At 49.4% G+C, this 27,332-nt stretch overlaps 1 long non-coding RNA gene across 2 annotated transcripts; it reads left to right on the top strand.

The window, feature by feature from the left end:
• LOC135177774 (uncharacterized) lies at window positions 1-26,842 on the top strand. 2 transcript variants are annotated; one of them, XR_010303151.1, is made up of 6 exons: window positions 1-95; window positions 1,237-1,294; window positions 3,740-3,964; window positions 4,304-4,385; window positions 10,499-10,597; window positions 26,282-26,842. It is a non-coding gene; the product is annotated as an uncharacterized LOC135177774 (long non-coding RNA). The 2 variants fall into 2 exon arrangements; XR_010303150.1 differs by lacking the exon at window positions 26,282-26,842 and adding an exon at window positions 15,576-16,131.
• The last annotated feature ends 490 nt before the right edge of the window (window positions 26,843-27,332 follow it).

The following is a 27,332-nucleotide window of genomic DNA, read 5'->3' on the forward strand; positions in this document are numbered from 1 at the left end:
CCAGGCTATGTTGCAGGAGGAGCTGTGCTCACAGGTACAAAGCCTTCCTTGCCCTAGGAGGAGGCTTCAAAGGTGGCAAAAGAGCAGTATGTAGGGTAGGTGACACTGGAGGCTCCAGGGCCAGGAGCAGCTTGGCAAGGGTGAGTGAGGACAGAGGAAGGAGTGTGTTATTTTGGCTCTTGCAAGGCGTTTTAACTGTGCTTTTGGGAAAGGACCAAGCCTGGAAGCAGTCTTGCCCTTCCTGTGTTTTCTAGTAGCATCTGGCAGCAGCAGTGTAACATCAGCACTTAGACACCAGCTGCGGTCAGGCAGGGCTCTGCATCTGCTGGTAGAAAGCAAGAGATATCCCAACTGCAGATAGAAGAGAGCTGGTGGAAGGAACTTATTGTCCCAACTGTCTAAATCTCACTTGCTTTATGTAGTCAAAAAGACATTGCTCAGCCTTGCTGGGCAAGTGAGGGGAGAAGCTACACTTGTGCCACTTGAAATTTTCTCCGTGCCCTTCAAATGGGAAGTGGTGGTTAAATTCCTCACAGTGAGTTCATCCCAGGTTTGCCCTTTGTGCTGGTGACTGCAGTGGTCCCCACCCTCAGTAGCCCGAGGGCCACGATATACTGCAGAAAGCGTTCAGGGTGTTTCAACACCCCTGCCTTCGCCTGGTGGCTGAGGACACAGCTATCCCTGGGTGAAAGGATGCAGCAGCACTGAGCTATGGCACAATACACATTGCAAAGTCTTGTCGGTGGGGGATGAGATGGATCAGCCAAAGTCCTGAACAGTCCCCAGCAGCACGTCTGAGGTGCCACCACGACCCCAAAGCTGTCGCAGCAGGTGGGCTTGTTCCCTGCACAAGTTGGTGCTCAGCACTCGCCCTGCTGCTGTCTCCCACCTCTCCTCTCCTCCTAGGATTCCCCTCCTGAAGCCGCCTCAACCTGCTGTGGCACCTTCTGTCAAACCTTCATGCGTTTGTCACCAAAATGTTTTGGCAGCAGCAGCATCTCTAGGTTTTGACATAATCTCGACAGGAGACTTTCTCAATTATTACTAATGGAACATTATGCTCCTCTTTGGGAACTCCTGCATGAATAAAAAGGGTCATTAATGACATCTGCACAGAGCCCGGAAATTATTAGTCAATGCTGATACAGTTTTATTTTATTGTTTCAATTTTTATATATCTATTTTCTTAAGCTCCTGGTAATTTCCCACCTTGCCTCCCACCCCCTTTCTCCACAGCCTCCCGTGCGAGCCAGAGCTGAGCTGGGTTATTGCCAACGTTCTTGCTTTTGTGCAGGTAAATGCTATTCCCCTCCCACCCTTGCTTCCCTTTTATTCCCTCTTGGCTTCTTTAAAGATTGTAGCTCTCGTTTCAGTCCCAGGAGATCCTGTCGAAACTTCTTCTGGGCTAGATTTTATTGCCAGTCAAGCTCAAATACTTCTTGGACTTGGAGGAGAAATCAATATTGCCCTGGCCCTACCAAGGCAGTGCTGGAGGGGGAGCAGTAGGACCACATCCTGCTGCCCATGGCCATCAGGGCGGCCTATCGCCTATCACGTGCAGGATGTTGGTGGCACAGGAGAGATGCTGGCAGGAGGGATTGGAGGTGTCCCTAGGTGCTGCACAGCTGAATGTGACAGGGATGCTCAGCTTGGAGCACTTTGTTGGACTTTCTGGATAGCAGATACTAGCTTTTCATGTTCTCCTGCTCAGCACCCCTGAAAATACCCCAAAGCAGGCTTTTTCTTTTTTCTCTTTCTCAGAACGATGGAGTAGTTTTACAAACTGCTGTTTTGCAAAGTAAACAAGCAGGCACCTTGTCCCTCTGCACACTGAGGACCCCCTCACCTCCAGCACCTCCCATGGGGACCTTTGCATCCCAGCTCATTCTGCTGGCTGGCGACAAAGAGACGCAAGCCTTTGCAGAACACGTTGCATTGTGGGGTTTTTAGGTGACCACCTAAAATCCCAGCTGAGGTGAATCCAGGCTGACAGTACTGTTGTTTTTTCTGTGCTGCTCTCAGCACAAAGGTAGCTTAACACATCTTAGGGAGGCATCCCAGCCAGGGAAGGCTTTGCAGAGTGCTTAAAAGGAAAATCAGAGTGGCGTGGTGTTGAGTGGAAGCAACTTCCAACATGAAGGACGTCAGGAGCCAGGGGCTGCCTGCTCACAGGAACATCAAGTAGCTGATGCTTGATGTGAAGAAAAGAGGAAATTCGGGATATGAAGTCTAAAATTGGGAATTTGGGATGTGAAGTCTAAAAGGAGAGAGGCAAAGCTGGTAGAGCTAGATAATGGCTGGACTTGATGATCTTGAAGGTCTTTTCCAACCAAAATGGTTCTATGAAGGCCTTTGTGATAGGGCCCTACAGAAAAGTGACAGAAGAGGAATCTCTGCCCTGAGCCATGTTAAATGCATCTGCAGGTCCTGACTGCTGAGGAGGGGACTGGTGCAGGTGCATGGTGGCCTGGAGGCTGCACCCGTCCCATGTCACATGCCAATAACAGGTTATTGGCTGATGGCAGTGTCAGCGGTGTGTCCAACAGGACAAAAACCTGATGCCATTCCTTCTGCTGTGCCAGCACATATGGTTTGGAGACACAGGGAGGCTCTTTCTGTAGAGGAAAGGGAAATGTTTGGTCAATGTTTAGGCTTTTTGAGGGACCTCCTGTGGTCTGTGGAAGTGGAGAAAGGCTGATGTCTTTGTTAGCTCAAAGCTTGTTTATCTTTTCTGGGTTGGTATTGGCCAAACAAGCTGCAGAGAAGTCGGATACAGCCTTCGGGGAGGATCTCTGCTTCTTGCACCTCCTATGAGACGTCCATCTTCACACTAGACATCTCTAACACTGGTGTATCCAAGGCCCATCTCCAGGTCATAGCCTGGAGGAGACATGGCTGCTGTGGGGCCTAGCTTGCTCAGCAAGACCCACGCAAGGCAAGGATCACCACCCAGGGTGAGGGGTTTGGCCTGGATGGGAGATGTCACTGTTCTCCCAGGGCACACCTGGGGTTTGGACTCATGGCAGAGCTACTGCATATCCCTGGCTAAGGTCGTGCAAGGATTGCTGGTCATGATTCCAACCTGTCATTTAGGGTAAAAGGTTGATGCAGTAACTCTGAAAAGAAAACTGCTAAACAAGAAATAGACTCCTTTGAAAAAAAAGGGGGAAAAAGTCCCTTGGAGAAAAGATATTTCAACCCCTTTTTGATTTATGACCTACTATAGGATATTGAGACATTATTTACAATCGATATATGCTCCTGCAAGACTCCCACTGGAGCCATAGACCCTGCCTGTTAGAGTGGAGACCAGTCAGGCTGCTCCACTGGAGGTTCCAGCCATGTCCTGCTGGAACAGGCTATAAAGCTGGACACAGCTGTATATCTTTCCAAAAGTGGACCTGGTTACACATGTCTTTGGGCAGCTGACACAGGGATATAGTTTAGGGCTAAGACAGCAGTTCAGTAGCAGAAATCAACATTCCTCAACCTCGCCAATAACAAAATCTCCTGCACAACACAAGAGCTCCACAGCCTTAAAGGTGCAAAATGGAGTTGTTCAGCTGAGTTACGATGGCAGCGGGCCAGTTCCGAAGCAAGCGCTGGATTTGAGTCTGGGATTTTTATCTTTAAAGGGGGATTTGCAGACACTTTAAGGAGGGGGGAGGGGGGTTTTATTCAGCGTAAAATTGCGTCCTGGCCAAATTCCAGTTTGGGTAATTCCGTTCTCCTTCTGCAGTGGCTGCAGGACAAAGAGCCATTCATCACGCTCCAAAGTGCGGCAAAGGGCTCCCGCGTTCCGCCGCAGAAGTGCCTGCGCTTGAATCCAAGCGAGAAAGTTTTCTCCCCCTTGCTCAAGGCTGCTCCAGAGAGTAATGGAGCTTGGCACTACTTTAGGATCCTTTTGGGTGAGATACGGGGGCAAGAGCCCTGTCACGCGCCGCTCAGCCTCCATCAAATCTGGGTAAGTAGGGCACTCAGCAAAGCAGGCTCCTTCCAGCTTCCCCTGGCTTGCCTGTCACCTTGAGGACATGCTTGGCTTACCCGAGCGCCTCCAGAGCTCCAGGGGACCTGGCTGGAGCAGGGGAGCTGGAGTTCCTCTCTGCAAACCTGCCATTTTGGAAACACCAATAGGCAAGAGGCTGGGCAGCATCCAGCGGGGCGGGACTCAAGGCCTTGGGGTGCATTCCAAAGCGACTCTGGGGAGCCCGGAAGGAGGCAGGTGCTCTGCCTTCCTCCTCTGAGATCTCCACACAGTCAGAGAAGAAATATTTGCAACTCTTCCTCTGGCTTTCCATCCTAGAGGGGAACTTCCGCAGTGGACTACAGCTTTCAGCAGAAGCAACTGAGCAGCCAAGTAACAGCGTTGCTGCCTTATGCCGCTGGTAGGTCTCTCTGCAGCCGCTCTCTGGTTGTTGGGGCAGAGCAAGGGCCCATAGCAGTGCTCAGGTAGAGACCGTGCAAGGAGGCAGCAGCAGCTAGGTGGGGTGAGGTAGCATCTCTGCCTGCCACCCACTAGCTGACCTGCCAGAGAGCATCCTTGGCCTATGTGCCTTTAGAGTGTCCCTTTAAAGCAATTTGTAGACTGTTATCCTGTATCATTAACCTAATTAGTGTAATTGCCGCCATTTATGTAATGAGTATAAATACTGGAGGAATCCCATAATTAGAAGATGTAATTAGGTAATTAATAGATGACATGGTAACAAAAATCCAGGGGAAACTTCGCAAGGTGGACACTGTGCGTGTGTGTGTTTGTGCATGCGGCTGCTCAGACGTGTCGGCAGTGCTGGGGCCTGTCACAGATGTGCTCTGCAGCTGGCTTCAGCCTGGACCCCCTCCATGCTGCGCCGACAATGCACCTTCAGGTGCTATGAGGAGGCTCTCTTAGATCTCTACAGATCTAGCAGGCAGGCTCTGGAAAGCCAGGATTTACTTAAGAGGCTGATCAGAGCTGTGGCTGTTGCTTTGCCGTGTGGACACTCTTTGCTTTCGGGTCCTGGGAGAAGCAAGGTGAACGTAGCAGAGGTGCGAGACTTGCCCCAGGCTTGGAGTCAGGTTTGCCTTGTGATGCCTCTCTGCTATAGCCAGAGCTGGAGCTGCCTAATGGTCAGCTCCTGCTCCAGCTCCGCCTGACTGGAGGGATGAGAAAGAGCCTCAGACTTGTACTCAGCTGTGTGATAGTCTCATTTTAGTTCTTCTATGGGTTTGGCTGGGAAAAGTGATCAGAACTGGAAATTGTGTTAGTGCTGTGGAGAGCTGGTAAGGCTCCTGCTGTGCCTCAGGAAGTTCATCAGCTGTAAAAGTTTTAGCTGGACCCTTTCTGGTTGTTGAAATGTTGACTTTCTCCTGCTGCTCTTTGTTTCTTGCTCTTCAAAGCCTGTTCATACTTCTAGATCCAAATGCATCTGAAGAAAGTAAGTCACAGTTTAGAAAAGGGATTCTTTGTTATGTTCTTGGTTTGGGTTTTTTTGATTGTTGCTGGTTTTGTTCTTGCATGAGATGATTTGGATTCACAGCTGACACCTGCCAAGAGCAGTTGCTATGACCAGCTTTGTGGCAGAAGAAGTCTCCACATCACAAGCACTCTAATGTTGCTGAGCAGTGGCTGGCTGAAGGGACCATCAGCCCAGGATTTGAGCAGGTTTCCCCCCTTCAGATCTGAACATAAAAAGAGGAAGAGTTCTTGAAAATGCCAGTGGGACCAGCCAGGCCAACTTTGACCCATGTGACAGAAAACATCTTTCAGCCATCAGAATCCAACCCCCTAAAGCAAGCCTTCCATCCAGCCCTCCAAAAAGTAGGAAGGCTCTGCATCCTCCTCACAAAGCAGCTTCCTTTGACACCCTGGAAGGTACTACAGAGTGGCTGAAGGTTTCAGTCCTTCCTTCTGGCCGGATCTGAAATGTGCTCTCCCCCCAAGCTGTTCTCCCAGAAACTGCTGATTGACTTTTTGGAGGAGTCAGTTCCCTTCTCTCTTTGACTCTTCTACTCGTTGCCTCCTAGAGGAAGACTCGGTGATCTTCAAACAACCCTCCTTCAGGGAGCCAGAAATAAGCTCCTTCCCTGCGACTGATCTTGTTGGGACATTTTGCTCACGGTAGTGGTCATGGAGGTGTTGGGTGGAAGGTAGAACTTGATGATCTTGGAGGTCTTTTTCCACCTTAATGATTCTATGATTCTGTGATTTTTATGGCAAGCTCCGGTGCTGTCCCTGAAGATGTGAACGACGCAGCAACATCTAATGGCAAGTTGTAGACCTGGGGCCCTTTGGTCTGGGGAACATATCTCTGGGAAGACCAGTGTGATGCTGAGAACTACATGGATCCTGCTGTATGCTAGAGGGAGAAAATGAACTTTAAGGTCTTTTGTGGATTCAGCTGTGCCTAAGAGAGTGCATGAGCCAGAAGCACGTTGGCTGCAGGGCATCTCCCCTCCAGAGGCCAAGGCTCTCCACATGCCGTGTTGGTTAACCTGTGCATTCTTATTCTGAAGAAGCTGTCGACCTTGTGGCTTTTACTCTTGGTCTTTTCACCTCGTTTTTGAAGTAAGTCCTCTCCAGTAGTTAAGGTATTTTGCACTTCTTGGTGGAGAACTAAAGCTAGCAAGAAGCCACCCCAAGACGTGCAACACTGGAAGCACTAGCAGATAGGACAGGTCAGAGGGGAGAATGTGCAGGCGTTGAGTGGTCAAAGGCTGCTGAGTCCCCAGGACCAGCAGCTAGAGGGAGATATGAATCCACGCTGAGGGACAGCCTTGTTCCTGTCTTCACTCCAAAGACAATTCTCTTGCTTGCTCACCGTTTAGGGTGCATGTACGAGCAGCCACAATGCAGACTTCATTGCATGACATAAGTAATTCTTCAGATCAAAGACTTTTTAAATGGCTCCTGGTGGAATTTCTGGAAAAGTATTCCTTAGTCCTTGTCTCCGTGGGAAATTTTATCAGGTGTGTTGCAATCAGTGCACACAGGTCCACTTACTCCAGGAAGGCTCTGTCTAGACATTTTAATTCCAGTATAAAAAGGGCCTTTTTTACCTTAAGCTGAAATTTGCTTGCTAGTGCCCTTTACTAGGGCCTGCCTCAAGAGTTTAAGAGCCTTCTTCTATGTAGCACTAAGTTTAGGTCTGTTTGAATTCCCACCCTATCCCAAGGCCAGGGGTTTCTGCTCCTGCTATGACTTTGGCTCATGAAGGTGGATTAGTGTTTGGCAGCTCTCTGTGCCCAAGCTAAATGTATAGTTTTGCAGAGCATTTCTGCAGTCCTTCAGCGCTATCCTGCTCTACGCCTCTCTGCTTATGGTTCCCTTGTTCCATGGTCCATGTCCTCCCACTCCAGTGAGATGTGTCCCATGGGGCACCATTCAGTGAAGTCTTCTCCAGCCAAACCTCCTGTTTCTCTGAGGAAGCTGGCTTGTGGGGTTGCTTACTGAAACCCAAATTTGCAAGAACCATGTTGCATTGTGGCTCTTCTCGCACGTTGTGAGCCAAGTCCCAAATGATCCCGGTTTCAGAACTTACTTTAAGGCCACGAAGACTCTTGAGATCAGCCCACTGGCTTTGCAGAGCTGAATGGAGGTGCTGCAGCTTCCACCCTGCAGTCATAGAGAAGTGGTTCCTGGATGTCAGCTCTCTGAACGATGACCTATGAGGAGTACTTGCCCCGCTCTGCTCTGGACCACCCTATGGCTATGGATCAGTGTTAACTTCTACATGTGCTTTCCTTGCCTTTACCTTTATGAAGTACCAAGCATTGACTTATTCCTGGGGTCATGTCCAAACTAACCTAATACAGACCTTTAACATGAGTGAGGAGCAGCCATAGCTTGCCACCTGCTCTCCTCCTATGATGAAAGCCCTTTTGGCTGTGTTTCTGTCTCCCCTTCAAGATCTAACTCTGCCTGAGCTCTGACAAGTTTCATTTTGGTCTTGTATCTCTTGATTTCCTTTGCTGACCTCTCCCCCATCTCATTGCTTTTCCCTTGTAGTCCTGATGCTAAGTGTGAACACCCTTTTCCTATTAAACATGATTCCAGGATCCAAGCCTTGCTCGAATGCTTGTCCCACCTGCATTTCAAACTCCAAAACTCCAATTAAGCAATATTTGGAATTTCCTCCATGGTCAAGTCCTTAAGCTCCTCGGTCACGTCAAGCATGTTAATAGTGGATCGGTTCTGACCTAGCTCTGTGCATCTTCTCCGCTAGGTTTGATTTAGCTATCCAGGATCAACCTGAAGTTGTCTTCTAGAAATGGCCAGCTGCTCGTCAAAGCCATAGCTAAAGAAGCTTCCAAGGAAAACCCCAGTAGTGGGTAGAGGCTTGGGTGTAAGGAGCCTGCTGGGAGCAGTTGTTTGGAAAAGGAAAAGAGAGCAAAACTGTAACTGGGAGCAGTTAATTATACTCCTGTCAAAGATTTCTCCTGGTTCAAAGCAGAATGGATCTGAGGAAGTCATGTGGCTTTTCTTAGGTGAGAGGATCTCAATATTGCTTTTTGCTTTGGGTTTGTCTTTTTTCTTCTTAACTATCACTGCTATTAATCTGCAGATTTATTGGCAGCCAGGAGAGTGTTGCAAAACAATTAGCCTGTGCTACCTTACAGTAACCCTTCCAAGAAGGTGTTCAGATAGAGAATCTCCATGAACTGGTCACTGATACCTTCCAGGTCAGAGTTAGGGCTGTTGCTCTGTAATGAACTCTGTATTTCTTCCTAATTCTTGGGAAAATGAGCTGGGGAGATAGAGTAAGATTTATGATGATCTTAATTAGTTATTTCCTAGCTTTCAAAATGTTTGGGTTTGAGAGATGATGTGATAGATAATTAACTTGTTGTCACAGAGTGACTTTTCAAATGAGATGTTTGCTCTCGAGATGCTCTTCCTCTCGAGGCGCATCGGGTGCGCGCCACTGTATGCACACACGTGCCTCTCTGCACCGGCAAGTGCACGGGCGTGGCTGCAGGGGCAGGGAGCACAGGGCAATGTTCTGCCATTGGCCACCACCCTGGGCCCCATCTCAGCCTGAGCAGAGGGTGCAGCCCTGCTGCGCAGGGTTTGAGAATTCACCCTCCCAAAATAAAATCTACCAGAAATTACCCCCCAATAAAATTTACCAGCCTGGCTCAGACAGCTTGGAAGTAAGCTCAAGGTATGTTTTACAGCAAGCTAAATCTACAAGCATGTACACACAAGGTATTGACATGTATTCACAATTACATACAATTTACAAATGATACAGAGGGCTGCGTGTCAAGAGGGAGGCCACAAACTGCTGCATTGTGAGCCATGACAGGACAAGGGGCAATGGATGTAAACTACACCACAGAAAGTTCCACCTCATCACAAGGGGAAACTTCTTTACTGTGAGGGTCATGGAACACTGGAACAGGCTGCCCAGACAGGTTGTGGAGTCTCCTTCTCTGGAGACTTTCAAAACTTGTATGGATGCATTCCTGTGTGACCTGTGCTAGATTCCATGGTCCTGCTCTGGCAGGGGGGTTGGACTCGATGATCTATGGAGGTCATAGAATAGAATCAACCAGGTTGGAAGAGACCTCCAAGATCATCCAGTCCAACCTAGCACCCAGCCCTATCCAACCAACCAGACCATGGCACTAAGTGCCCCAGACAGGTTTGTCTTGAACACCTCCAGGCATGGTGACTCCACCACCTCCCTGGGCAGCCCATTCCAATGCCAATCACTCTCTCTGTGAATAACTTCCTCCAAACATCCAGCCTAGACCTGCCCTGGCACAGCTTGAGACTGTGTTCCCTTGTTCTGTTGCTGCTTGCCTGGCAGAAGAGACCAACCCCACCTGGCTACAACCTCCCCTCAGGTAGTTGTAGACAGTCCTGTGATACAATCCTCCCTGCTGGACAAAGGAAGCCCAAAAAGGGCCAACGCTGCCACCTTCTCTCCCTCCAGACACAAACCAAGCAAGAAGCAAGATCTCACATGTTACCTGGTCAGTATTCAGTCATGCACAGAGGAGCAGTGGAGGAGTCGGAAGGCAAAGTGAACAAAGAGTGAGAACTTGTTCATACATTGCTGTTTTATCCCTCTTGGCAAACCAGCGAATGCTACAGACCTTAGCATTATTTTCTTTGGACAGCCAGTGCCTTGCTCATTCACTCTGTATTCAAAAGAATGCCCAGAAAGTTCCTCTCTCTTGTTTAGAACTTAAAACCAGAATAGAACCTTAGCTCTGAAACTGCTACACCTGCCAAGGGGATTACTACTGCTGTGTGGCTGCTCTTCTTGCTGTGCTTGTCCTTCCCCTCTTTCTGGAAAGAAGATCCACAGAGGGGATGGGAATTACCACTCTACCCTGCCCTCTCCTGTGTGGGCTCACAGGTGAAGGCCAAAGATAAAACATCTTTGTTTTTTTTGTTTCATGAGATGCCCACATCAGCTACAGGTGCTTGCTCTTATCCCAGCAGTGGGGCAGTCAGGAGGGATGTGTTTGTAATACTTTTTTTTTCCTGCTTTGCCCCCAAAACCAGGAGAGGACAGCAGCCCAGCTCCTCCAGTCCTGCACTAGCAGCTTTTGGGAAGTCCACCAGGGACACCTGCCAGTAACACAGCACTGCTAAAAGATGCAGGTTGGTGACATTTTTTTGCTGAACTAGTACACTGTAAATGAAAGGAACTGTACCCCTCATTGTTGCATCCCTTGGGGCCAGGGAGATGTGGAGAGAGACTCCCCAGGGAAGGCAGAGGGCAGGTTTGCAGTGACCCCAAAGGATGCTGGATGTAGTCCCTGAAGCTGTGGCTGCTGCGATGCCTCGTTGCTTCGGGGACCAGAGCTGCTGTAGAAAGAGAGAGGTCACCTGGAAGCTGATCTGTTTTTCTTTTTCTTTGCCTTTCTTTCACATTTTTCATCAAAGCTTTATAAATAACAGACAAAACCCCTGGGGATAAACCTCCCAACCAGCTGCCTGTTGCAAATACTGCAGGAAACAGGAGGCTGGGGGGCGGGGAGAGGGAAGGAAGACTAAATTTGGTGGCTTTTATTTTTAACAAGGGCTATTTCAATCTGTTTTAAATCCTAATAATAATAAAAAACTGTAGAGCCATGAGAAACTTTTGCCAGTGCAGTGGGAGCCAGCGAAGTTGAGCAGGCACTCCGGCCGGCACGGCACAGACACGGCATCTGTGCCAGCCTCTGCTCTGATGGCTCAGACACAGCCAAGGCCGTTGCAGGGACAGAGAGCTTAGGGACAAAGATGAAGTGATGTTTTTTCAAGGCCTCTCCAGATTTCTCTAGCAAAGCCAAGAGAGGCTCAAACTTACCAAAGCAGCTGAAAGGATGCATCTGCGAGGCCTTGCTTTTCTGCAGGGCTGTTGTTTCTGGGTCCCTGGTGCAGCGCAGTAAGGTTAATAAACCCAAACAGCTGAGCAGAAAGCAAACTCCTCCTTTCCTTTTCCTTCTTGAAAAATTCCATGACAACCTTGTTCCTCCCAGCTGGCCCTTCCTAAACCTTGCTGTTTGCACCGCGTGAAGTCAAAGCGTATAAAGTGACATGGCAGCATCCCCAGGCTCCCCTGGCACTCTTTGGAGAGTGAGGGTGTTAACCTTTGTGTCCTGGCCATGTGCCAGGGTAAGTAATTACATTTGGCCTCCATAAATTAGCCCCACAATTGCAGCCAGGGAGCTGCAGCATCGTTTCCTCCTGGCTGCATGGTGATAGGTGTTGACTGACCTGCTCCACCCCAGCACTGGTTGCATCTTGGTGTGCAGATTGGTGTGGAGGACAGACAGGGGGAGCAGCATGGTCTTCCTCATGCTAATGCTCTGTCAAATTGCTCTGGAGCTACGGCTGCTGTGCAACACCTGCATTCAGTTCTGGGCTCCCCAGTTCTGGAGGGACAGCAATCTACCCGAAAGAGTCCAACAAAGGGCTACAAAGATGGTTAAGGTGCTGTAGCACTGCCCTATGAGGAGAGGGTGAGGGACCTGGGGCTGTTTGGTCTGGTGAAGAGAAGACTTAGAGGAGATCTAATGAATGTTTGTAAATATTGAAGGGCTGGGGGTCAATAGGGAGGGCACAGGCTCTGCTCAGTTGTGCCCTGTGATAGGACAGGGAGCAATGGATATAAACTACAGCATCGGAAGTTCCACAAAGAACTTTTTTACTGTAAGAGTCACGGAGCACTGGAACAGGCTGCCCAGGGAGGTTGTGGAGTCTCCTTCTCTGGAGACTTTAGGACCCATCTGGATGTGCTCCTGCGCAACCTGAGCTAGATTCTGTGGTCTTGCTCTGGCAGGGGGCTTGAATTCGATGATCCATGGAGGTCCCTTCTAACCCCTGACATCCTGTGACCCTGTGAACAGGTCTGCTCCTCACCTATGAAGGGGTCTGCTTCTCAATGCTCCTACGTTTGGGAAAGGGAGGGCAGGGAAGGCAGAGCTGAGTTGGATCAGGCTCCCTACCCTGACAGAGTGACCTGATAAATTGCCACCAGTCAGCTGAACCTCAGTAACAGCCTCTCAGCTCACAGCTAAAATTAGCTGAAGAGGCATGAAGAGAACTGCTGAGAGCTCCCCGGGAGCGCCTGAGCAGCGCTGGCCGGGCAGGGACGCGCGGTGGCTTCGGCCGCCAGACTCCCTGGCCCGGGGTTGCCTCTTCTGCCTGTGGCCTGCTCCCGCCGCGCCCCAGCACTGGCTCGGGGTCAGTCCCTTCTTCTGGCACCCATCTTAAGGGGCTTCCGCGGGTGTCTGCAGCTGGAAGGGGCCGCGGGCGCAGGAAGGATTAACGTTGGGCGCAGTGCGCGGGAAGGGTTAAGGTGAGCCTGGGCACAGCGTCAGCCGCGCCCAGCCGCCCCGCGCAGACGCCGCCCTGCCCTTGGCGAGCCCCAGCTGAGGCAGAGCCTGTGCACATGGAGGGGAGGAGAGTGCAAGCAGAGTTGGGGGGTCTGAGCAGGAGGAGGTGTGCGGGCATGTTCCAGACCACCTTTTGTTGTTGTCCCTTTCAAAGGCTGGCTGCTTGGTCTTCAATCGTCAGGGCTGGGTACTAAGGACTTTGGGATGACCGCACCTCCTCTTCAGGGAACCCAGCAGCCGCCGCATGTGTGCCCTTCCCAGCCTGGCAGCACAGGCCACGGCTCCCGGGGTGGCCTGCAATGGAGTGGTTCCACCTTTGCATAGCTGTTCTGTGTGTGGGAAAGGATTTCAAGAAACAATTGACCAAATGAAACCTCTGTAATGCTTCTAAATACTCAAACACATTAGACATGCCTGCCCAGCTCAGAGATAAATTAGAGCTATTATCACTAGAGCCCAGACAAACAAACGGAGGGCTCTCTCCAAACAGCCCATTCACTCAAGAGACTGGATTTACAAGGGTCAGGGAAGCAGCATGAGCTGCAGGCACCTGCTTTCCTCTGAATCTCATTTAAACTGGCTGTATTGACGGGTGCAGGAGAAGGGAAGAGAGCACCCCCCCTGTCCTTTGGGACCTGGGGAGTCACTTCCATGTGGGAACAGCAGAGCCATGACTGGCATTTTGCACTCCATGTCCATAGCCAAAGCTGGAAGTCAGACTTTGATCTATTTTGCTTTTCTCCTGTGTGACAGTTGGGAGAATGAGGTGCTGGCGCATGTCAGGGAAGCCAATGCCACTTTGCTTTGCCCTTGGGTTTTTGTTTCTGCTTCCAAGGAGGGATGGGCAGCTGAGTTGGTGGAAAGGTGGCATTGAGAGAGAGGTCAGTTCAAATCAGCATCTTGGCCATCAGGAAAACTGCCTGAAAGGGTAAACAGAAGCCAGAGCGTGTATTTTAGGCTTGGTTTTGCATGGCAGCTAAAGGAGGGAAGGAGCAGATGCAGAGACTAAAAGGAGTAAAGAGAATTGATTATTACTCTGCTTCCCTGGCTGCGCTGGGCAGCCTGGGCTCTGGCGCAGGGAGTGCGGCAGCACAGCTTGCCATGGCGGCCAGCAGCACCGTGCCGGGACTCAGAGCCCAGCTCAGGCAGGGTGTCTGGAGAAGGGCCATAGCCAGTGCACAGTGTCAGCAGCTGGCCAGGCCCCACAAGCCAGACTCGGTGTAAGAGGAGGAACGGGGCTGGGAGGACAGGCCAGGCTGCAGGGCGGGGGCTCTGCAGCGCCACGACCCTGAGGCGCTCTCCTGGCAGCTGAGGCCAGCATTGCCCGCAGAGGCTGTGGCAGAGGGTGTTGTTACTCTCTGAGAGGTGCTCTTGAACCCAAAACGGTGGTCCTAAACCGGAGTGTCTCTTTTTGGAAGGCATCCAGTCTCGGTGCACGGCCTCTGACTGATGATGAATTTGCCATTTCCCTTGGTAACCAGACCTGGTGATTAACTCCCCTCGCTGTTCGGAACTGTCTTTTATTTCCCAGTCAAGGTTCCCTCACTCAGTGTTGTCAGCTCTCACTATTTATTTTGGGCTTTGCTGCTTACTGTGCTTTTTACCTGCGAGCCTAACCAGCATGCCAGTCTTTTCACTCTCTGTCTATCTGAGATCAAGTCACGACAAAGATTTTCTTTGACTGCTGAGCAGACAGAGCCCTTTCAGTCCTTTGCAGGGTCGAGCACAGGCAAAGCAAAAGCTGCACTCACCACTGCCTTAAGCATCTCCCAGTGCGTGGGATTTTATTTAAAGTCCCAGCCTCTGCACTTGCACCATTACAAGGATCTTCCATTTCATTTTGTTTGCAGAAACCTGAAAACGTGACCCAAAAGATAAACAAAAATAACAGTACTTTTTGGATTTTACTTTAAATGCATCAAGAGTTTTGTGATGTTCTGGTTTATCGCTGGTTTGCCAAGAGGGGTGGTCAATGCTGGGTTTAGGACTAAAGTAGCAAAGCTGCAACCTTGTCGAGGACACCAGAGAGTTTCAGGGATTTCTCCTTGCATGTGTAGGTAGTTCTTGCAGGTAGAGTAGACATCAGCCCCAAATCCCCACAGCTCTTCCACCTGAGCAGTGCCAGAGTAGGTTTGGTTGATGCAAGTGGCCCATCTGGCCTCATCAGTTATGAATTTCAAGTCTTCATCATCTGCAGGTCTTCTGCATTGCTGGCTGGGCTGAAGGGCACAAACAGCCTCACTGTCAAGGTCCTGCATGTGGAGAGAAAGGGAGTTTGTTTTCCAGCTTCTTTGGAGGGTCAGAGCTCTGCTGGGTTGTCAGCCTCCCTTTGCTGAGCAAATGTGCTTCAGTGATTCCGCAGCTTGGGCTTTGTTTGTCTTCTACCCTGTTTGTCACCCTCCCCATGTCTGCTGGCACAGTGCTGGATGAAGCACTGCGGGGGCCACCTCTGCACAGCTGCAGGGGTTACGGCTGGCTGTGGCAGCACCCTTGGGGAAAGCTGGCAGGTCCTCTGACAAGTACAAACCAGGAGTGTTTCAAACTGAAACAGAAAGATGCCTTCTTTAAAAGTATTGAAATCATGTGTCTCCCCTTTCCTCCTTCCTCTCCCTCTATTTCTTCCCAGGAAAAAACTCTTTGTGAAGTTGAATCCAAAGGAATAGTAGCTTTGAAGGCTGAACCCCAGCTGGCTTTCTGGTGATTTAAAATGTCAACAAGCCCTACTGATTGCAGCCTGTCCCTCTTGTTTCCTCTAGCCCTTGCAATGAAGCTCTACCACATTCTCCACTTCCAGGCTTCAAGATCTGGCCACGGTTACCTGCTATTTCTGCTGCTCAGATGACTCCAGAGGCTGGGAGTTTTGGAGCATGCCTCTAACCACTGTGGGCACTGTACATGTGTGTTATCCCTTCCTTGAAAAGATCAATCTGTTGGTTGGGACCTGCAATGTTTGTGTATCTATTATCAAAAAACGAATCACTTAAAAAGCTGCATCAAGTAGGGATTGATGCCCTAGGGGCTGGTGGAAAACCTATGCTCAGGTTCATGTGGGGACTCCTACAAGGTGAAAGAGAGACTCGTGGGTAGCATATGCCAGTGGTTGTTTTGTTTGCTTTGCATTATATGAGGCCTAAATGAGGGTCAATAAAATACTCTTTGATGGGAATATAGGACAGCAGTGACTTGTGTTGTATGAAATTATCTGAAGAGGTAGGGCTGTGTCCATCTGGCACAACCTGCTCAACTGTGGAGAGGCTGCTTTGCCCCAGTTTTCAGAGCAAGATGCTTTGAGATGCCCAGCCCTGCTCTCACCCCAATGCCCAGGTGCTAAGGGTCAGAAGAAAGACTGCTAGAGGCTCAGCTCCTTGGAATATTACCTTGCATATTTACATGATGATGAGGGAGATGTTTGTGTTTAGATGTCAGTGAATTAAGGAATTAGAAGACAAAGAATAAAACTAATGGTCTTTATTTTCTGAAAAGCAGACACAGTCTTGGCTTTCATTTACTGCAGGAGCAACTGAGAGGTTTTCCTAGCAGAGATCAGAGCTCCAGCTAGTGAAACACAGTAAGAAAGAGATCATGCCTCAGGCAGGAGGCAGACAGACAGACAGACAAGACAGTGCAAGGGAAACAGAAGCAGTGGCTGGTAGTTCAGCACGTTTACAGGAGCCAAAGAGCGGAGTGGAATCACAGGGCCAGCCCTAGCAACCCCAGGCCACAGAACTGGCCTCCTCCATCCCACAGCAATGCTCTTAACATTGACCAAGACATATTTGTTCTTGTGTTGCCCCTGGAGTCGCTGGCTGAAAAACACTTCATGAGGAAACAGAAACACAATGTGTTATTATTTTTTAGGCTACAGTCATTCACACATATTCTCTGCAAAATGGGTATCCTCCCTCTTTTTTTGTCTTCAGCTGCTTCTGCCTGCCTACTATTCCCTGCCTATCAGGCATCTAGCAAAATGAGACACTGCTGATCTTGTCTGGGGAGCTAAAACAGTGCAAATTACCCTCATCTGGAAACCCTTTAGGTTTAAACCTGAGCGCTGCACTTCTGCTGTAGCTCTGTGTCCAAACTGGTGGAGCTAACGACCTGAAGCCTTGGGGAAGTTTGGACACAGGCTGCAACTCCTTCTCCCGGTAATGCACTTCTCAGTGGATTAGGAGAAGCTTCCCTGGCAAACTGGGAAGGAGTCCAAGGCATGGAGCTGGTGTGATAGGAACTGACAGGGCTGGAAATTTGATTTCTGAGTCTTTGTGCCTGTATTCCTTGTGAAAGAAGAGGAGAGAGGGAGCCAGGAGTACTTTGAATCCTGCAATCATTAAAACCAATTCCACTTTTCCTGCCCCTGCCCACCTCCTGATATGTGTGTGAAACAATCTTTACAGCTACACAGCCATCAGATGGTATCGACCTGGCTGTGGAAATTGCTATTGACTGCTGCTGGTGCTGCTCTCTGCACTTCCGTGGCTTTTAAAGTGACACTCTTCAGGTGACTTCACTTTGCACTTGATACAGCCTGGGAAGCTGTGCCTCAGATGGGCTGAGATGAGCATGTGTGGGATTTGCATGTGCCTGTATGTGCAATAAACACCAGCTTCTCTCTTTAGCCAGGAGAAGGACACTCAAGCAAGCAGGAGAGGCTCACTGCACAAACGCTAAGCCTAATGGGAAGATCAGAAATCTGACTTTTGTTGTTTAGGTTTTTTTCCTTTAGTCCATCATGAAGGATTTCCTGTGTCTTGCCACAGGTTTTCTGTGCTTCATTTCCAGCACTAAGCCAAGATAATTTCTTCTATCCTTATGAAGGATCCATCTGGCCCTACATTAGCTGGGCACTATATATGTATATTGATTTCTTGTTTTAAGGGGCTCCTCTGATTCCACATTATGTATTCTCTCTCATCTGCTATAGGTTACAAAGGGGGAAAAACAACCTAGGAAATATTAATATTTGCCTTTTAATGCAAGTGTTTTGTGCAGCCTAAAGAACTCCTTTCATCATGAAACATGAGAACAAGGCTCTGGCTCAGGACTGCAAAAATGCACAGTTTGTTTTCTCTGAGGCAATTTAGTTGACGGTATTTGGTTATTCCAGCACTTGGGGGTTGGAGTTAAGCTGCGATGAGGTGAGATGGCAGAAGTCCTCTGTAAAAGTAACAGACTGACCCCAGCTCCATAGAGTAAATCCAGAGCAATACCATTCTCACATGACTGGCATCACTCAGTGTTTCTGGTGTAGAGAAGGATCTGGGCCTGAACGGAGTAAGCCTACCTCTGTCTACACAGACAAGGTTGCTGTAGCTTGCCTCGGTCATTGAAAGGACTCACTTTGATAACTTAATATCAGAATGCAGGTGTCTTCACCACAGCAGACCAGCCTTTGATCCTAGTGAAGATATCCCCTGCTATTGCTTGGGTTCACCCACCCACAGATGCATAATGCACTGTGCAGGGAAGGTCCCTGGCTGCCTGTGGTGAAGATATGGCAGAGGCTGTCTTCTTCCAGAGCACAGTGGAGCTCCTGAGAGTTCCTTTAGGTACTGCTCCGGGGCCGATGGCAGCACTGTGGCCTCCAGAACATCCACAGTCCATCAGCCAAGCACTGTCTCGGAGGATGCTTGTGGTGGTTTAGGCTGCAACCCACCCCCCCCCACTTTTGGAAATGCCCCAGCTAACTCAGATGTACTCTGGGAATATAAATGAAGCTATTTATTTACAGCAGCACAATATACAAGCAGCTATTTACAATATATATACAGTTATATACAGAAATATACAAAGGAAAAGTAATACAGAAGCACCGCTCCCCTCCCAGAAACCTGAGTCCCCAGGAGGGGTTTTCTGCCACCCCTGCACCTCCCCCTACCCCTCTCAACCTTACCCCAAATCCTGAGAAAGAATAGAGGTGCAGCCAAGAGGTTAAGAAGGGAGGTTAGTGGCAGTGAGGTTAAGGAGATGTGGCTCGGTCTGAAGGCAAAAGCAAAGTGAGAACAAAATGGAGAAATGTTATCTAATGTTTACTTCTTGTTCTCTCAGTTCTCAGCGGGACTGTGAGAGAAGAGACACAACCATTGTTTTTCTTTTTCACAGCTAATTATCTAGTTCTTTTCACCAAAACATTCTAGCCTTTTTCAAACTAGCACAGTGCTACATTATATAGGTTACAGACATAGGCTGAATGTGCTTTGGTAAGTTACAATTCACTGTTGAAGGAGTAAAGCAAGGTGCCAGCTGCAACAGTCTGCCCTCTGCTCTAGACGTGGCAAAGCCTCCATCGGAGTCCAAGCGGCTATTGTGAAGAAATGATTGCTGCTCTTTCTCATAAAATACTGCTTTTGCTCCTCCTCTAGACTCATGTCTTTGACTTCAGCCACATGGCAGTGCCTAGGAGCAGCAGCTGGCCAGATGTGTCCAGAGTATGCATGCAAGGAATCCTCTTTCTTGTCATCTGGAACAGTGACAGCCAGCTTGTGAGCCAGCCTCTTAGCTCAAAAGCAAACAACTACTGCTGTTAGCTCTGAGCAGTCCCTGGCAGCCTTGCTTTTGGGTCACAACACTGGCAAGTTGCTAGTGTCACAGACACATGCCTGTCATTTCCCCACTCTCCAGCCCAAGCCCTGGGAAATGCTCTCCCTGGTTTACACTGAGCCTTGGGGTTCACATCATGAATCTGACCCTTCTCAGCCTGATTCTGTGTCAACCAAATAGGAGGAAGAGCTGGAAATAGAAAAGGGTAGATGTTGAGAGAATATCTTGACAGGGTGTTTTGCATTCCCAGCTGCCATCATTGAGCAGGCTGGGAAGGGAGATGGAGCAGGACTGAGAGATGGGGTTAATTGGGAGTCAGACCTGCTGGTTGCTGTGGACAGAGCTGAGGGGTTCTAGGCAAAAGCAATAGGAGGCCTGGCCTGGAGGGAATTTAAGATGGCAAATACTGCCCTGTGTGCTTGGGGCAGTTCTCTGAGAAAAAGGTATAAGGCACCTCTGGGTGAACACATGTCCCTTTGCTGCTTTTGCATCTGCTGCCCACTCCTGGGGTGGCTGCAGGTCAGTCATGCTTTTCAGTTGGTGAGTGGACAGTTGATGATTATAAAACTCTGACTTTCTTTCCTGCAAAATCAGAATGCTGTGGCTTCCTTTGACTTTACTCCTTTTCCTCTCTGCCCAAGGCAGTCTGCATCTCCTTGGCCACTGCTTCCATTTCTATCCTCATCCTCATCCACCCGACAGAAAGCCAGTGCTCTTTCCACGGGAGCTATGGGGGCTCGTGATGATTTGTCTTTCCCTTGATTTCTGCCAATGTCTTTCTCTCTGCCCTAATTCTTGTATTGCTCCAGAACTAGACTGCCCAAGCTGGGAAAGAACAAATACCTGGAGGAAGGGGCTGAGCTGCCTGAAACACAGAATGAAATTCAGCTTTTTTAAATTTGAGGCCGGGACAACACGAGTTGAGTGGGGTCTTCCCAGCCTGGGCCTTGAAATTCAGGCTTCCATGCAACACCCACCTGGGGACTCTAAAATCTGAAAGCCAGGTCTTTACTGAAAGCACATTGGTACTGCTTCAAATGAGATTTATTGCTTTACATTCCTTGAGGATCTTTCCTAGGACTAAGGGGAAAGCAGCATGTTAGAGTAGACTTTAGAGTTTCACGTGTCCTTTCACTTTCACCAGTGCCAAAAACATGGTGCCTTCATCCTTTCTTCACTCTCTGGCAACTGCCTTCTGGCCCTCATCCAAAATCCACACTGCTTAGGCACCTTGTCTAAGACTGTCACCTCCTTTGGCTCAGCAGGACCTTCTTCCGAAGCCACCATCCCGGTGAGCTCGAGTTTCTGTTCCCAGGGCCGTGCCTTTCCTGTTCAGCGGGTGCTGAGACGATGGTGTCAGTGGGCCAGCCAGTGAACGTGATGCCAGTGCCAGGTGGCTTTGAGCTCGCTGCAAATGTGAACAGTTTTTGCTCTGCAGGCTTCACTCTCATTCAGAGCTAGTGACAACCTGTCCTTTCTAGCTTCCCCTCTGGAGAACAGTGTCCAGGGAGGACAGCCTGCTCCCCCAGTGCAGCTTCTAGCTTAACGTGTTCCACAGTAACCAGGTGCTGCTGGAGTATATATCTGCCCTTATCAAACAAGCAGCCTTTGATAATTTTTCTTTCAGCCGGGCTTAACCTGCCTAAATCTTTCTGGGGTGAGATAAGATATGTGACTTGACAGCAATTCTAGGTGAGATTTTTTCCTCCTGGGAAAGCATGGTAAGAAATTAAGCTCCGTGGGTTTTCTGCCCAGTCAACTAGCAAAAGTGAAGTCCTTGAAGAACTTGGGTTGGGAGTGGGGGCAGGAGAACTGCTGCTGTGATTATTCTGTGGTTATTCTCGCTGCAGCACTGCCTCCATACAAGTGAAAGGCAAGTGCTTTTGACGCCTCTTTGTGACCTGGAAGCCACAAGGAAGTAGTGGTGGCTTGTATTCTTGAAAGACAAGGTCACCAGCAAAGGTGGTGCAAGTGTCTTTGATTTGGCTGACTGTATACAAATAATTTCCATTCACAGGAATTAAAGTGAGCAACCCAGTTTTAGGTTGCTGGCTGTTTGAAATTTGGGGCATTTCAAGGTAGTGTGCAATACAGGGATATTACTGGGAAAGCTGCTGCTAGGAGCACTAGTGAAAATGGATGTCTGCTTGTGAAGCCTATCTGTCCTACAACCTTCAGGGCTTGCCAGGGGACGTGTTTCCTGGGCTGTGAAGAACCAATATGGGACACAATCATATATCAGTGATTATATCGATCACTGTCTCAGACCTGTTCAGTCAAGGGCACTAGCACCTTTTGGAGAGGAACTGTTGCTCCTGCTCTGGGAGTCTGGGCAGGGTGTTGAATGCATGGCAGTGACTGCATGTGAGGGGAAGTGACCCTTTTTTTTAGGGAACGCTGGGTCCACGCTCAAACCAATTAGTAGAATGGAGCTGGGCACAGTGCAGGAGGGACCAGACTGATAATAAGCAAAGTGCTCAAATATGGGAAGTTGGGGAAGAAGCCAAATGAAAATGAAATGAAAGGCTAAGATCCAACTTCAGCAGTTGTGTAGAAAGGATAGGACAGCTGATAACAGGAAAGCTTGCAGGAACACTGGGTCAAAACCCTTGTGAGAGAGACTGGAGGAATCTGTGAACAAGCCAAGGGGGCAATTTTATCAAAGAGAAAGTCAGCAAATTGGAGCTGTCGGCTTGCTTACCACCAGTCTCCCACTGTGATGTCTTTGCTCCCTTCTTTGTAGTGATGGCCAACTTGAGAGGTGCATGACATGGTAGGGCTCTAGCTCTGAGAGCAGCCCATTGGAATGGGCTGCCCAGGGAGGTGGTGGAGTCACTGTCCCTTGAGGTGTTCAGAAAAAGCCTGGATGAGGCACTTAGTGCCATGGTCTGGTTGCTTGGACAGGGCGGGGTGATAGGTTGGACTGGATGGTTTTGGAGGTCTCTTCCAACCTGATTGATTCTATGATTCTAAGTCTTCTTGGCAGACATTTGCACAGGGGAACACCTCCCACCAACTTTACTGCTGCAAAGGGAAAGAGGGCATTTATTTTACCCCTTGACTCAGGGCTGAGGATGACAACTGTTTTTGAGTGGAGCCTCCTTTAAAGAAGGTGAAGTTGGAAACCTGTAGGTGAGCCTCCTCCTTTGCAGCCTTTCTCAGCCTTGGAAATCTGTGGAAAGCATAAGAGAGGAAAATCAACTTTTACCTGACAGTGTACTCCATAAAGACCATTTGAAGGCAGATCAGATTCTGTGGTGGAAAACACCCCAAAACCATGAGCCTGCATCTGAAACACAGCGAGAGTAATGCTAGATATCTCTAGTTCATGAGAGGCAGCAGGCATTTCTTTCACTCTGTTCAAGGTTGATACTATGTGATCACCTTTGGATGTGAACCTCAGTTCTTGCTAGAGGTTCACAGAGGTAAGGCACTTCTTGTCCCTCTGTTTCCTCATCTATGAAAGAAAAACAGAGACATACCTTCTTAATAAATCACCTGAGAGTAGATGTAGCACAAAAGTGAGCCCACTCTGATGGCCGTGCAGAGAAGGTCTCATTTGGAGGCCTGGCTTGAGAGATCTCGTGGAGAAGCTATGGAATGCTCTCATGTGTTTGTCCCTCTGAAGTGGCTTTCTCTTTTAAGAAGTGTGGTGCAGAATGTGAGGCACACTCGATAACAGTGAATTTTACGGCTCTTTCGCATCCTTTGAGGAACATCAGTATTGGCTGAAAGACAGAAAAAGACCTTCTCTCTGTTGAGTCCAAAATGGATCTGCTTTTATTGGAGGACTGTATCACTGCTTTTGTTGATATTTCCTTTGATAGCTTTTACCTGACCTGTTTTCAAATTCCTTGTTGCATTTTGTCAGTCTTCAAAAACTGCCTTTCCTGGCTGAAATTCAGGTTTGGGCTCCAAACAAACGAGGCCAAAAAGATTTTACATATGGCTTGCTACAATGTGGAAGTGCCCAAAGCAGGACGTTCTGCAAGGCAAGCCACCTATTTATTCCCAAGAGGGCAGAGGATTTACTTTAAACAATGCCACTTTCTTTTCAATTACAGATGGTTGTGTATTGGGGTGTGTGTGTGTGTGTGTGGAAATGGCATCAGTTTCTAAGGAAGAGCACGTGAGTGCCATTAAAGGATATGTTGTGCTGTATCAGAAGGTAGCATTTAAGCCAGGGAAAGACTGACTATTGACTATAACTCATTGTAATTATGCCATCTATTTCAAACATGTAAATAAGTTTGGTAGCGCTTACATGTTTATGTCAGCTGTTGGGAGAAGTCGTTTCTCTTTTTGGTAAACTTTGGATGGTGGAGAATTTTGCTACTTGCATTTGAATAAGCCACAAATGAGTTTAGAGTCAAGGAATTTTTGCATGAGGTGAAGCTGAAACCCCTCTCCTGTGGCTGTACTGTTTTAGCCATGTGCAGTTTGTTTGCAATAGTTTGTGAACAGGGAATGTTAATAAGCAATGCATGAATTAAGACATGCCTTTTGTAACAGAATACACCTTGGCCGTGGTAAATTTGCTGTGATGCAAAGGATTGGGTGTGAGGCTAGGAATGGGATGAGTGGGATTCCATTTCTGCTGTCTGGGCAGCTATTCCCACCTCCTTTAAGAGGGATCAGAAGTATTTGGTTCCTTTTCAAAGGGCTTGGAGGTCTACAGATTGAGATGACTCCAGAAGACCCAATTTTTGTGCTGAAGTCTAAGACACAAACCCTGCAAACCCCTGGAATGCTGATTTAATCTGGCACCATGAGTGAAGCTGTGTCTCTGCTAAAATTGATGAGAAAACTCCCTTCACATCTGGGAACTGGGATTCTGCACCAGGGGAAATCACTACGAGCCTGTTTCCCTTCCCTTTGACATTTTCTGTCCTATCAAAAGCCAGAGGAGCAAGGAAGAAGGTTAATGACTAAATTGACAAACAATCAGTTCAAAGCAGCAGCACAGCATTTCCTGGAAAATGTAAGAATCTCCTCTGAAAACCACTTGAGAAGGGACACTGCCATGCTTCAACCCAGAAGAGACCTTCCATACAGAGCTCACTGTGTCATGGGGGCTGCAGCCGCTGGGAAAGGGGAAGGGCTCTGGTTGTTTGCTGTTTGGGTTTTTTGGTGTTAGGTTTGGTTTTCTTTCCATGGACTATATTAAAGGAAAATTGCAGAAGATCACAGCTAACAGCGAAATGCACTGCCACAGAGGTGTCTCAGGTAAAGCTCCTCTGGCAGTTTGTACACTGTTTGGACTCTGGGTTGTCCAGACTTGGGCAGGAAAGCAAACAGATCCATGGCTCTCCTCACCAAAAAAAAAGCCACATGCCAGGAGACCCTTTTTCATTCTGCTGAGGAGCAATGAGGAGGAGATGCTTCCCTTGTGCTGAGAGAACAGAACGTGTTTGGCCTCCGTTTTCAAGGGCTCCATTTGCCACAGCAGTGGTGCATTAACAGCTTGATTTTGCTTTAGTAAATAATGGGAATTATGCTGTGGCTGAGCCAAGATTTTAAACAAGAGGCTCCCATAAACATTTTCCTCAGGAATCTGTGATAAACCAAAGATAGGGTTAGATGTACATGGGGGCAGTGGGGCCACCAGACTTGGAATCCGGCCATCTGCTTCACCGTTGAAACAAAACCACTTTATAGCAACCACAGAGGAGAGAAGAGGAAGCGATGCAGCTTGGCACATACACTTACACTATGTGTGGTGGAAATGTTTATTCTTTATTTCAGAGAGATTTAGTGGGTGTAGAGATAATAGAGCACAGCGCTTGCTGGTGTCTTGGGGAAGGAGGGGTGATGGTGTTTGGGTTTTAAGGGAGTCCAATGTCAGCTCCCATGAGGAGTATTTTCTGTAATACCTATTGCAATCTCACGCACTTGGAAGGCAGGAGGAGACAGAAGAATGAAATGTGCTTTTCAGGAGAAAGGCCCCAGGATTAGCTATCTCTGACAAGAGGGATTTTACAGACTCCAGCAGACAGCAGAGCCAGAGTTCTGGCCAGTTCTGTGTTGGCCCAGTGGCTCCTCCAAGGCCCGGTGCTGGGATGCCTGTCTTGGAGCGGCTCTGATCCACCGTATGAGATGCTGTGGGGCAGGTTCAGACTCCCCAACCCCACAGACAGATTGCCTCGCCCGCACATTTGCCTACACACGCCAGCTCCCCTAGGGCCTTCTGGCTCCTCCTCTCTTACGCCTACCTGGTACGCTGAAGCATGGTGTCATGACCTGGAAGTCAGGGGAAGGATCTGCAATGCAACAGAATCTGTGGGGTCAGCAGGCCACCACATCCTGTGGTCCCCAACGTGCCTGTTTATTCCCCCCCAGCCATCGCTCCCTTTTCTGCTGCACACATTCAGCTCTGCTGTGCTGCCTCTCCTTAGAGCCACTCAGAATCAAACCCTAAAGACCCTGGACTGACCTCTGGGGATGGAAGAGCTCCTGCCAGAGTTTGAGACATCTCCTGTCTAGACGTGGTGTGCAAGCACGTGAAGGGATGACTAAGCGTCTGAAAGTTTGGGGCTTTGGAGAGGAGTCCCCTTGGCTCCTCGTCTCTTGGATAAAGTTCGGTTTCCTTTGGAGCTGTGCAGATAAAGGACATTTTCCTCATTTTTATCCTCCCCCCTCTTTTCTTTTTTTAAGTAAAACTGTGTAGAGAAGTCTTGGGTGAGAAAGCAGAAAGCTTTGATAAAGTTTAGCAAATTGAGAAACACAAAGAATGTGTTGGGTGAGACGTTTCATAGCGACAAAACCCAAAACATCTCACTTTGCCATCTACCGCTTTAAAACATTTCCACGGTTCGAAAGGAATCTCACAACGAAAAGCCATGTTTAGCTTGAAATGACAGAAAGTGCTTCACAAAAGAGTGGAGGCAAAGCAGTTGTCTTATAGATGATTTTCTTCTCTTCGCAGTCCACCTGATGGCTCTTACCCCAACCTGCGCAGAGGTCAGCAGCTGGGACTGAGCCTGTCTTCCCTGGCTCCACGAGAGGCTTGGAGTTGGCAACCCTCAGATCTCAGAAAGGAACAATTGGATGAGATCACCCCCCACAAGAAGCTCTCATCTCACTGTAACTACCTTTCATTTATTCTTTTAAAAATACGCATTTTTAGGCAGGCCTGGCCGCAGGCCCAGCCCTGCTCGCCAGCTGCTGGCCACAGCACACCTCGCTCAGGTCACAGGGAAAACAGAAAGGGGCTTGGGAAGACCTTGCCCTCTGGAGTGACGCCTTCGCATGTAGGTCTGAACGGCAGTCTTGGTGGCCCTGGGACCTGTGCTTGCTTCCCCTGACCTGTCTGGGCAGGTGGGGGACAATCAGGTGTGGGAAGTGGCACTGCTAGCCCACCCTGTGACGTGTCTGAGGTCATGCTTGTGGGACCATGTGGGTCAAGGAAGAAACAGCATCATGAGATGCCAGTGGTTGGAGTTGCAGCTAAGCATCTCCCTGGGGGTTACGCAGAAAGGGGACCCTTGCATCCACCTGGGTTACCAAAGTGGTGCTGGGAGGCAGGGTGCGGGCAGGGGGCTACGGGGAGACACAGCGGCTGCCTGAGGAGTGCTGGGGGCGGTGGGGGGCAGGGAACGCTGGTCATGGGGTCACAGGGAGGGTGAGGGGAAATAGGGTGCTGCAGGGCTGAGGGCAGGTGGGCCGAGGAGAGATGGGGGACCGAGGGGTGCCTGAGGAGAGCACAGGTTGGGCTGAGCGGAACAGCTCTAAGGGGAGGTGGAAGACAGGCTGGAGCCGGGGCTGCGGACAAGACAGGCACAGCTAGGCAAGGCTGGCGGTGAGGCCGCCCTGGGGGCGCAGGCAGCCCGCGCCGCCCCTTCTCCCTGCGCTGGCGGCCGAGGCCGCTTTAAGGCGCGGGCGGGGCGCGGCCCCGGCCCACCTCTGAACCCGGAGATTGACGGGAGGCCGCGGAGGAGGCGGGCGGCCCGCGGGGGCCGGCCTTCCCGCCGCCGCTG

This window comes from Pogoniulus pusillus, chromosome 8, assembly GCF_015220805.1.
Source record: "Pogoniulus pusillus isolate bPogPus1 chromosome 8, bPogPus1.pri, whole genome shotgun sequence".
NCBI classification, from domain to species: domain Eukaryota; kingdom Metazoa; phylum Chordata; class Aves; order Piciformes; family Lybiidae; genus Pogoniulus; species Pogoniulus pusillus.